Below are 12677 nucleotides of genomic sequence, written 5' to 3'. Positions count from 1 at the left end.
AATAATTATAGGTGATCAGGTCATGGATGCAGTGGACAGAGTGGAGCCTCCAAGCTGGTCTTGAAGAACGTGAGCAGAATTCAGGAAGGATTCTTAGAAAGGAGGACTCAAAGTGGCTGACATCCAGATGTCCATCAGTTACACTTTCAGACATCTTTTAGTAGTTTTATGATTTCTAAACAATCCATTATGACCCATTGCTAATATATATGTACTCCTGGTAAATAGACCATAAAAACAAGACTAAACATATAAATGATGTCAGACATTGTTGAACTTATAGCTTGACACCTAAACAAGTCAAATAAAAGATTTAAGGAAAGCTCTTGGTGTGATTGATCATAATGAGGCCACTGACAGCACAATTTTTAGTTGTTCTTTTAAATGAGCATTTATAAAGAATGGTTTAGTTCAAGTGGTAGAATAATTTCACCGTACTCATGTCGGCCCTCATGACATGAGGCCAGGGCCGCATCACCGCTTGCATTGTTCACACACGAGAACAGCTGATTGCCTTGAGGCAGCCAGCCCTCAATTGCGGAGAAAAGCCATCCATGCCGGGGACAATTAGGAGGCACCGCTATGGCTGCAGAGCAGGCGTTAAAGTAAGGATGAAGAAGAGGAGGTTTAAGCCCTGCATTCCTGCCGTCATCATGGGGAACGTGAGATCCCTGGCAAATAAGATAGACGAACTGGAAGCCCTCATCAGGAGCAAGAGTGAGTATAAGGAGACCAGTATTATGTGTTTTATGGAGACGTGGCTCCACGGTATGATGTCAGACTCCACCGTGATTCTCCCCTGCTTCCACACGGAAAGAAGAAAGGGGGTGGGGGGGAATCGCCCTTTTCTCCCTGCCCCGACTCGGCAGGTCAGACCACAACCTTGTCTTGCTCCCCCATCATACAAGCCTGTTGTTCAGCAGCAGCCAGTCACAGTGAAGGCTGAGATATGCTCTCCACAAGAAAGAACCGCATAGAAATCCGCACGAGAGAACGTGTGGCTTTATATTCCGTGCGTCGTCTGCTCCCAAACTGCAGGGGGCAGTGTATCGCAAACACACATTTACCTAGTCTACTCTAGTACTAGAGTAGAAGAAGTCTGCCATTGTTTACACCGCTTACAATATGGCATTTTATCGATTAGTTGCATTTCAGCTGTTAGTTTTAAATTCATACCATGAATTGTTCATAACCTAGTTGTCACGGGGGATCTCTTTGCGATGAATCATATAAATGCCCGTATTTCTGGACTTCAGCTGCGAGTAGGTCCTGGTCCTCTGCCATGTTTTTCCGAGCGGCTCCATCCGCATAGTTAGAAAAATGTGGAGGTGCACGACGCAGAAGTTTTCCCCGTGAGAAGGGCCGTTCGAGGGGGCGTGGCTACTAAAATTATGTAATTTGTCCGCACATAGCCGCACAGACCTCACTGATGCGGAAAGCATAAAACAAGCTTGAGGACAGTGAGGAATCATGCCTCTCCATCGTCCACACTACCCACATTCACTCAGTACATCACCTGCCACACCAGAGATAATAAAATACTGGGTCTTTTTTAAAGTCAACACCAAGGAGGCATATACACCATCTTCTCTTCCACCCCTTGGAAAATTTGATCACAACCTGGTTCACCTCCTTCCTGTGTACAAACTTCTAGTACACAGACAGCCAGCTGTCACCTGCATAGTCAAGAGATAGTCTGAGGAAGCTGAGGAAGCTGTCAAGGACTGTTTTGACATGACTATGTGGGAAGTGTTCTGTGAGGATCACAGGGAGGGCATCAACAACCTTACACCACCAGCACTGTATGTTGTTTGGCTAACAGCAAACCCTTGATTACTCCTGATATAAAGGATCTCATAAAGGACAAATGGAGGAGATGAGGACTGTGCAGAGAGAACTGAGGAGGAAGATCAGAGAGGGGAAATGCAGCTACAGGAAGAAGATGGAGGATCAGCTGCTGCAGAAAAATGTCTGCAGGGCCTGGAGGGGCCTGAAAACCATCTCTGGCCGCAAAGACCCAAAGACTGAAGTGGAGTGGGTGAATGACCTGAACACCTTTTTAACAGGTTTGAACAGCCAGCCACCACTCCCCCAGCCCACCACTGCATTTGTCTGCACCCCCTGCTGCACCACCCCTCCTTACTCCTTTGTCATCTGCAACCCCTGGTGAGCTAATCAATGGACCCACTGCAGTTTGCCTATCAACCCAGCATCAGGGTTGATGATGCAGTGATCTACCTCCTGCACAGATACCTCACACCTGGAGGAAAGAGCACCGTGAGAATCTTGCTAGATTACCTCACCAACCCACCACAATTTATGAGGGCAGGGGGACTGTGTCGGACGCTGTGGTCTGCAGTACGGGGGCCCCGCCGGGGACTGTCTGCGCCCCCTTTCTTTTCATTCTCGACACTGCAGGTTTCTCTCATCACACCATAAACCACCACCTTCAGAAGTTTGGACGACTCCATCATCAGCCTCATCACGGATGGAGAGGAGAACTTAACCGGGACTTTGTGGACTGGTGCTTGCTGAACTACCTCCAGATCAGTGTGGTGAAAACCAAGGAACCGGTGGTGGATTTTAGCAGGAACATACACACTTCTTCACCAGTGAACATCCAGGGAACAGACATTGAGATTGTGGACTCTACAGGTACCTGGGTGTTCACTTCATAAACTGGACTGCTAACACCAACACACTCTTGTTGTGGCAGGTACAGAGGCTCAAGTGCAGGAAATGACAGTAGTCAATAAATGATTTTATTTACAATAGGAAATAAGAAAAAGCAAAAGAATTACAAAAGTAAACCGGAACTAGAAGTAAATATAACCGGATCAACCAAGGCCACCGAAGGCGGAGCAGATCGAGATACCCTCTTGTGGTTTGACAGACTAAGGACAGGATCTATATAAATATAATATATAAATAAGGTTAACCCACAGTTGGGAACACCAAGGCAGGAAAACAACTAAATATAAACACCAGAACAACAACTCAAAACCCACAGCAATTTTATTTCTGAACTCCCTGACATAAATTAACCCAAAGTTAAATATTAAACGAGCAGAAATACAATACTTAAGCGGTCTAAACAAATGAAAACCAGAAGCTGATTAATAAAGCAAGTCTGGTAATGTCAGGGCCTGTGAACTTAACTGACAGAGACGGTGGAAAGTCAATACTGGATGCCTTTATCCAGCCAGTCCAAATAGGAGGAATGAATCGCTTCCCAGGTGTTCCGGTAGCCAGTGGTGGAGTGTTGGCGTCCATGGAGGGAAGACTGGTTGCCAAGCATTGGAAAGTGGCATTAATGGCGTCTCAGGTGGCGTGGCAGGTTTTTAGAGAAAGCGAGGCTGGCAGCAGGTGTTTTCCTTCCAGAATACGAAGAATTTCCAGAGAACCAACTGGAGCCAAAAGAACAACCAAGCGGGAAGCCAGGAGAGCCAGGTGACCGCAGCAGTCAGTTCTAGACAAGAAAACAAGATTACTTGCAGGAACAGAAATGTGGCACAGACTGAACTATTCACAACACTAACTGAAGTAAGCTTCACAGTCTGGCATAGGATGTAGAATGGCCTCAGGGTTTATAGAGGATCCGGAGTAGCTGATTAGATGTCTCCCACCTGCACTTGATCTGCTGATTACCGGATGAGCTGCACCTGCTGCCAAGCCTGCACCAATGCACACCTAGGAGAGAGAGAGAACCCCAGACATGGAGGAGAGGAAAGCACTGCCACTAGTCACAGCCTCTGGCTGTGGCTGTGAAACTCTCTAAGAAGGATCAGAGCAGACTCCACCTGCTCAGAAAACTGAGGTCCTTCTGGGTGCAGGGAGCACTTTTGAGGACCTTCCATGATTCTATGGTGGCATCAGTCATCCTGTATGGAGTGATCTGCAGGAGCAGCAGCATCACAGCTGCAGACAGGAAGAGACTCAACAAACTATTTAAGAAAGTCAGCTCTGTCCTGGGCTGCCCCCTTGATCCTGCGGAGGTGGTGGGAGACAGGAGCATGACGACAAAGCTTTTGTCTATCACTTCTCATCCCCTGCAGGAAATAGTAACATCAGTGGGCAGCTCCTTCAGTGACAGACTGCTTCATTCTGCAGGAGAGATACTGCAGGTCCTTCCTTCCTGCTGCAGTCAGACTGTATGATCAAGCCCGAACCCAGGAGTTCGGTTTAATCACAAACTGTGTAATGAAAATGTAAATAAGGACACTATGTGCAATTTCACAGAATTTTTTCTGTAAACATTTATATTTCTTTGAAAAGGAGAAAGTATCTATCTATATCTGTGCACTGTGTGCATTGTGTGCTACTCTTTTCTTTGTACTGTTTTTTTATTTGCTGCTGTAACACTGAGAAGGTTCTATCTATCTATCTATCTATCGATCGATCTATCTATCGATCTATCTATCGATCTATCTATCGATCAAGGTGTGACAACAAAAGGTAAGAGAGGGATCTGACAGACAGTAGCACATAATAAAAGATAAAATGATTGTGGATAACTGTGGGAAATTGAGTGACGTGTGACTGTATCTGGACACCCTGGGCCTCCCCCCTCTCACATGCAGCTGGATTAAGGACTTCTTAACCAACAGACCCCAGTCTGTGAGACTTGGCCCCCATCTTTCCTCCACCCGCACACTGAGCACCGGTACACCACAGGGCTGTGTGCTGAGCCCCCTCCTGTATTGTCTCTACACCTATGACTGCAGACCGGTCCACAGAAACAACATCATCGTCAAATTTGCTGACGACACCACAGTGGTCGGTCTGATCTCAAAAGGTGATGAGACGGCCTACAGAGAGGAGGTCCAGAAACTCACAACCTGGTGTTCAGTAAACAGCCTGACACTAAACACCTCAAAGACAAAGGAGATCATCATGGACTTCAGGAGGAACAGAACTGACCCGCCCCCCCTCTACATCAATGGCGAGTGTGTGGAAAGAGTCCACACATTCAGGTTCCTGGGAGTCCAGATCTCCGATGACCTCTCCTGGACAGGCAACATCACGGCTGTCATAAAGAAGGCTCAGCAGCGGCTACACTTCCTGAGAGTCCTCAGAAAAAACAACCTGGACAGGAAGCTGCTGCTGGCCTTCTACAGCTCATCCATAGAGAACCTGCTGACGTACTGTGTTTCCACCTGGTACGGGAGCTGCACTGAGGCAGACAGAGCGAGGCTTCAGAGGACAGTCAAAGCAGCACAGAGGATTGTTGGCTGTCCTCTCCCCTCCCTCATGGACATCTACCCCACCCGGTGCCTCAGCAGAGCTCAGAACATTATCAAGGACAGTTCACATCCCGGTTCTCACCTTTTTGATCTGTTGCCCTCTGGAAGGCGCTACAGATGAATTAAAGCGAGGACAAACAGACTTAAAAACAGTTTCTTTCCGAGAGCCATCACCACTCTTAACTCTCACAGGTCTCACACAAAGCCAACAACATAGTGCATCTGTGCAATATACACCACTGTCTCATTCACTGCTATTTATATTCACTCCGTTATTTATCTCTGTTATTTATACTGTATATATGTAAATAGACTGTTTTTACACTACTTTAAGATTTCCTTGCACTGTAAAGGAGAAGCTCTGCAATCTCGTTATACATTGTATAATGACAATAAAGAATATTCTATTCTATTCTATTCTATTCTGTAGCAAAAGAAGTATCTGTAGCAAAATGTCTGGTATTTTCTTCATCAGGAGCATTTGGCAAGTGCGTCCATAAATGGTGCACTATCTTGGCAGTGAAAGGTGATGCATGTCCTAGTTTTAGGGGTGAGCTGTCTGATCTGATTGTACCAGCCAGTTAACTATGTTCATGCCACGACTCAGAAGTGAATTTGTTGGCCTTACAGTCTTTTGACTAAAGCCTTTGGCTTGATAAAGGAATCTCACCTCTATGGCTATGTGGAAGCAATGATTTTGTGGTTGAGTAGACAGTACAAAGATGTTATCAGATCTTAAGGTAGGAACATGGGCTAAGAGCCCCATCTGTTTAGTTACTTACCTCATTGTAAATGACAGGAAAGACCAACAGGAGTTTTGCTCTGTTAGATATGGAAGACCACTGCCTTCCCACATCCAGGGCTTCCACAGTGTGTCTATGAATGTGTCAGTTCTGCCAGGACACGGTTGTGGGTCGTCAGTGTGGTGGGTGTAAATGTCGAGAGATCAACACTTTGCATGAAGTGCAGCCAGTTGGTGAGTGTGAGCAAAATGGGTAAAACAATAATAAGAGAAACAATTGTTAAACGACACGTTGTGTCTCCAATACTACAGAATCCTTTATGTCTGAATGGATGCTATGACAGTCCACATGGTCACTTAATCACTGTCCAGTGTTGGTAGTTGGTCAACTGCTCGTGTGTAATGTGTCCTCAAGGACCAAGAAGTGTTGATGTCAGTGTAATTCAGGGTCACTTGGTTTGTTGTGCTGTAAATTTTATCATCCTCACTTTAATTATATGTTTTGTGCCATGATGTGTCAACTTAGCATAATGGGTGTAGAAATGTTTTGGCTGTAAGAATGGCTTGCCATTAAAGCCCCACCAAATATAAAGAGTGAATTTGCAGCCTGATGAACACTACCGAGCTTTCTCCTGAGGTGTAGCAAATGACTGCTAAGCAGAGAGACAATGGGAGTGAAACCATCTGTGAGGCAACGTCCTGTGGTGATGTGAGTGGTTGAGGCAGCTGCATCCGCTCACATATTCTCTAGTGAAACTGACTCTGATTTAGCGGTGTGTGCCTGGCATTTGCAAATGGCAGCTTCAGATGGTAATAGGATGGACTGTAGGAGAGCATCCACTTTGTCATAATGCAAAATGTGTTTGTCATCTGATCTTAAATTTCTGTGTTTCCAAAGAGAACCAAGATCATGCACTATACCCAAAGCATACTTGTAGTCAGTGTAGATGAGCACAGGCTTACTCTCAGTGATCTTGCATGCAGTAGTGAGAGCAGTTAATTCAGCTTCCTGTGCAGGGTAGTGAGAAGGGAAGAGAATACCACATGGTCAGACACAAAGACAAAGAATGCACGTGACTTGCCCGTGGCAGAGTCACCAAGGAGGTCACCGCAGCAGAGCCATCAACATAATGAACAGGATCAGTTTTATCCAGGGGAGGGTTGTAGAGATCAGGTCTAGGAGAGCGGACCTCATCCAACACAGCCAAACGGTTGAACAGAGACAGAGGGTTGAAAGCAATGCAATGTTTAACAGTGACATTGGACATGTCCAAAATGGTGGTATGGTATCTGAGAAAACGTGCTGAAAGGTGTGATGTTTTCTGTTCAAGCAAAAGGAGAGAAATTGCACGAGGAATGAGCAAGGTGACCTCAGAATAGCCCACTATATCTTGTGAAGCTTCGACAGCTTTTTCAGCTGCTGCAACACCTCTCAGGCAAGGAGGAAGGCCTGCAGTTAGAGCATTGAATTCAGCTGAGAAATAAACAACTGGCCTAAGTTTGTCAACATTTCTCTGGAGGAGTGCCGATGTCACATATCCATCTCTTTCATCCCGTTTGAGTGAATTGGATGAGTGACAAATGCATCAACAGCTTCCTGTGTCCATATGTTTTTTTCATACGACTGCGTGTTTGTGCCAAATATGAGAGAATTTAGAGATGATTCAAGAATGGCATAGTCAGGAACAAAAGATCTGCAATAGGAACAGTCCTAAGAATTACAACATTTGTTTCTTAGTGGGTGGCTTAGGAATGTTTTGCATGGTCATTGTGTTTTGGAGACAAGGTTTTCACCCTGAGAGGTGACACTGTGTCCCAAAAAGTTCACTTCCTGCTTTACAAATTGGAGTTTTGAGATCCCGGTGTGAAATATTGTAAAAATTTTACTGTGTCTGATGTGCACTGTTCTTTGGTTGGAGCACACCATAAGATCACCAATGCAGTTCAAAAGAGCAGAACCTGGGGTGAATACTAGGATGAGAGGCTGTCACGTAAACATTCATTGTAAATGGTAGGAGAGTCTGCGTAGCTTCAACGGTAATGAGTAAAGGTTAGCCATCAAAGTTGAAAGCAAACCAAAATTGACTCTCTGGGTGCACAGGAACCGTGAAAAATGCATTAGAGTGACAACTATTTTACATCAGACAGGACTGGGACAGAATGGTAAATGGATATGGAACATTAGAGGCTTTGTTGACTGCCTGCAAGTCCTGTACGATCCTTCACTCTGTTGGTTGTCTCTGATCTCTAATCTTTTTAACAGCAAAAATAAGCGATCTCGCAGGTGAGTTTGAGCATGTTACGGTAACGCCAGGTAGTAATGACTGAAAAACTGGTGTGATGCCATCTGTGGCTTCCTGTCTCAGGGGATAGTGCTGCCTGCATGGTCTGTATGAAGAGGGTCCAGCTGCAGACCTCACTCAGTCTGCACATTTTTTTTCAACACCTCATAAAATTTGTTGTTTTAATATTTCTGTTCAGGTACATGTGAAGTACAAATGTAATACTAATGACGCTGCTTTGAGTTTTGGTACTGAACATTCTGTTACGTACAGACCTATAACAGATTTTGCTGTTGGATTACAATTCCATCAAGGTTTCATCTCTGCACCCTGAGACAGATCTTTGCACTCACGCTCCATTTTGAGTTAGTACCCACACACTACAGCTTCACCATAAAATACCAGCAAACCTTTTTTTGTCTCTCTTTTTAACTTAGCCATCTTGAGGCATGGTTTTCTGCTACTCTTGGATATCACAGAATGACAGCTTGCAAGTCAAGATCTATCTGCATCTGGCTGCTGTTGATCTTGGATATGCAAAGAGCTTGTTTCTACAGCAATCAGGTGCTGTCCATAGACCAAGGTTGACTCCTGCTCCTACAGAATGCATGCCATCCATACCAGCTCAACACTGGCAGTGGTGTTCTGCCTGCAGTCCACACAATGGCAGCAAGCCTTCCTCACTGGTGACCCCTCCAAAAAATGGATACCCAGAGATGCTGCCTGATTTATTTAAAAATAATGATCAGACCAGGCATCAATATTCTACTTGCACAATTAGATAGTATATCAGAGCCTGCCTATGGTGCCTGGAAACTGGCTTTAATTCAGCAGCTCTTACATCTCTTGGTAATTGATGACAGGCCAGATAAACAACCTAATTTGTGTATGTGTTGAAGTTTCTCGTGGAATCTGGTGGTATCTCAGAAACCCTGAAAGAGACTCAAGCGTGTCAATTGCAAAGTCACTGCTTAACAAGCTTTTTATATCTTTTTTGTGAACACAGGATGTCTACTGAAGCGAGAGATACAATATTTTAACTTACAGTATGTGCTGTGCTCTGGGCAAGCAGCCCAGGCTACTAAGGAGCTGGATAGTACATGATGCTGTGGTTTAGCATGAGCTGGCAACCAGAGGTTTAACAACAGATGGGACCAGTGCTGCGTGAAGTCAAAGTTCTTTTTTTAAAATTTATTACTTAATAGTAATTATTGTTTTGAGTCTAGTTTCATTGTAAATGATCAAAGGAGGAGTCTCTATTTAAAAACTTCTGAATGAAGATCAAATGACTAATTGTGGTGCAAGAGGTAGAAATTTCCTGCAGCAAGCTGTCAGCACCACCCCCAGTGAGACCAACTCAAAGGCTCCAATGACACCACATTGACAGACAGGTTGAGCTGTGATCGGGCCTCCACTCCCCTGAAATTACCATGATTAACCTCTCCTTCTTATGGTACGTGTCCACAGGGGGAGTGTGGGCAAACGGCTAGGTAGTGTCACAATGGTGATTGACAAGTGGTCTCCAGGAAACCAGCACAAGCTACAACCTCCCACAAATGCACAAACACTGACTCCACCTGATTGGCTAAACACGTCACTCGCGGGATGTCTGCTCCTGGATTTCAAACCTGACCAACATGGCGACTCATTTTAAAAGTTTCTCTTACTCTAAGTAAACAGGTCATCAAATAGCCCTGCAGTTGCTGAATCAGTTAGTTTCCAGAGGTATTGAGTGGATGAATTTTATGCAGATGAGGAGTGACCAACATAACGGCCCGTCTCTCAAAACATATCAAGGTGCTCCCAGAATAAATTGCACAGCTGCTTACATAGACGATGAAAGGGAAATGTAGAAATAACAGACACTGTGGACATTAATTATTCTAGAGTCTAGAGCAAGAAAGGAAGTGTAAGTGGGACACATCACTCTGTTATCAAAGAACCAGGGATTACGTTGTGTATCCTAGTGTTCTAACATCACATGGGATTTCATTATGGGAGATACAGATATCAGAATCAGAATCAGCTTTGAAGGCAAAGTACATACAACATACAAGGAATTTAGTTTCAGCTGTTCGTGTCACTCTAGGAGTAAGGAAAAGAGCATACTAAATTAACTATGGGGAAAAAATAGGTATTTATACATCTAGAGAAGATTATACATCTAGAAAAGAATCTATATACAAAGCAGTGCAAACGACAACAGTGCAAAAATATTGTACAGGTGCAGTATTTAGCTGAGAATGGTTCAGCTGTTAAGTTGCAGCAGTGGGGAAGAAGCTGTTCTGATATAACACCCCTCCAGATTAATAAGCCCTTATGGCCTCCAGTGAGAAAACCTCTGGTAGAAAAATGGTTTGTAGCTATTGGGAAAAGCCTAAGAAACAAAGAGTTGATCGGTCTTCCTGAATTTCACAGTTTGAGCCACGTACACTCTCGGAGTCCACACAGGATATGTCTTAAGCTGGAGTCAATTAGGTTTTGAGCCAAAAACAGTAAGAAGTCTTAATAGAGGGACGCTTCCTGTCCACCACCTCAGTTGGCTCACAAGAGTGGTGAGAAAGGCCAACTAACACGACAGACAGATCACACAATGGGACCAGAGGCCTAGATTGTGGGAGTGCTTCCACCCCCAATGATGCAGCAAAACAGGGGGCACTGTCACATGTTTGTCACCAAACCCTACAGGCTAAAAAAATCCATCAAATAAAAGGTTCAAGTAATTGTGGAAAAAGCCTCCCATTTACAGCAAATTCTGCAGAAAACAACACATTCACCACTGAAAAGCAATCATTTAATAATCCAACTACTCTTCAAACACCCAACATTTACCATGTAGAGAGCAGGTGGATAGGGCTCTTAAAAATAGAGGCACACGTGATTTAAAATCCACTTTTCACAGGCCCAGAGAGCTATGCAGTCTGGCTGAAGATGATAAATCTGCCCCCGCACCTGGGGCAGAAGATGCCTGTGAATAAGTCAAGGCCATGGTTTGCCTGCCAGAAGCTGAATTATCTCTGCGATCCAGTGCTTGGATGGCCACCGAGGAGTTATCGGGATTAGAGACAGGCTCTGCTCCATCACTCTCATTAGAGCTGGGGAGATCAGGTGGAGAGGAGAGAAGGTATACAGCAGGACATTTGGCCATGGATGGGTATCCGTATCCAGTGGTGCATGTGTGTCTAGCCGGGAGAATAACAGCAGGCATTGGGCGTTTCCCTGAAAGCAGTCTGGTCGTATCTCTGCCAGATGTGTCTCACTATCTGGGGGTGAAGTCTCCTCTCTCCGAGCAGCGGGTTCCCTCTGGACAGAAAATCAGCAGCCCTAATCAGAATCTCTGGCACATGAACTGCAGAGAGAAATGTGGTGTACAATTATGTACCTGGCCAGCCTGTGCAGCTGCAGACAGCGAGTGTTCTGATGGTTGATCTAAGCTACAACGGCAGAGTTGCCTCAGCTTTCATGTCTTTGGAGAAAGGACAGAGAACGTTTTTATGCCAAAAACATTTTCAGCAGCTTTAACTCTTTCATATGAACCTGAATGAAACACATCATTCTGATATCAAAGAACTAGGGTTTACATTAAGTAATGTAGAATGTAGATGTAATGTAGAATTTTCTGTATCCAGATTGGGATAACAAAAGAGCAGATTTTCAGTCCTTGTTTCTTGCAATCCATTAAATCATTTGTGGCAGAAGCTTATTAGAAAATCCTGCTTGACAGAGGTATTCAAGATAACCCATTTCATATTCTGATTTCCTTTGACTCAAATCAACAAAACAATTTTAACCCAGAACAAATGGCCATTGTAAACGCTTGAATTCAGTAGTGTGCAAGATATACCTTAGATCACATCACAGGGACTACTTCAAACCAACCTGTTAGCTCAAGATTGCAGCATTTACAGGTTAAAAAAAAAAAAAAAAAAAACATGATCTGATGGATATACTGTACCTCCAGAAAGTCTGCCCCGCCAAGGTGATTGAGTCTGCAAGAACAGGGATCAAAGAAATGCTCCTTTTACAGTAACCATACCTGTATCCATTACCATGGCAACAGAGACCCTAAAACCAACCTGCTGAGCAGCTGTAACCATCATGTGTCCAGTCTGAAGCAGTGTCTGCACCAGCAGTCCTTCCTCTCATTACAGTGGCTGCCACAAGTTATCATGGCTGGAAATACCTAGTTGTGCAGCTTTGTACCACTGTTTATCTTTACAAAGTAAGTGGTGCTTTTTTTTTTTTTTTTTTTTTTAAACAAGTATTTGAAAAACCGTTCTAATGATTCTGTAATTTATTACAATTGTTTTAAATGAATAGCCCAAAATATAGATAATAGTAATTGACTGCGGGCATTTTTACTTTAACATGTCCTGCCTGAAATCCTAATGAATTACATCACAGATAATA

The sequence above is a fragment of the Amphiprion ocellaris genome, chromosome 9, assembly GCF_022539595.1.
Source record: "Amphiprion ocellaris isolate individual 3 ecotype Okinawa chromosome 9, ASM2253959v1, whole genome shotgun sequence".
Lineage (NCBI taxonomy): Eukaryota > Metazoa > Chordata > Actinopteri > Pomacentridae > Amphiprion > Amphiprion ocellaris.
The sequence above is the reverse complement of the archived record's forward strand: the minus strand, read 5'-3'. Positions refer to the sequence as shown.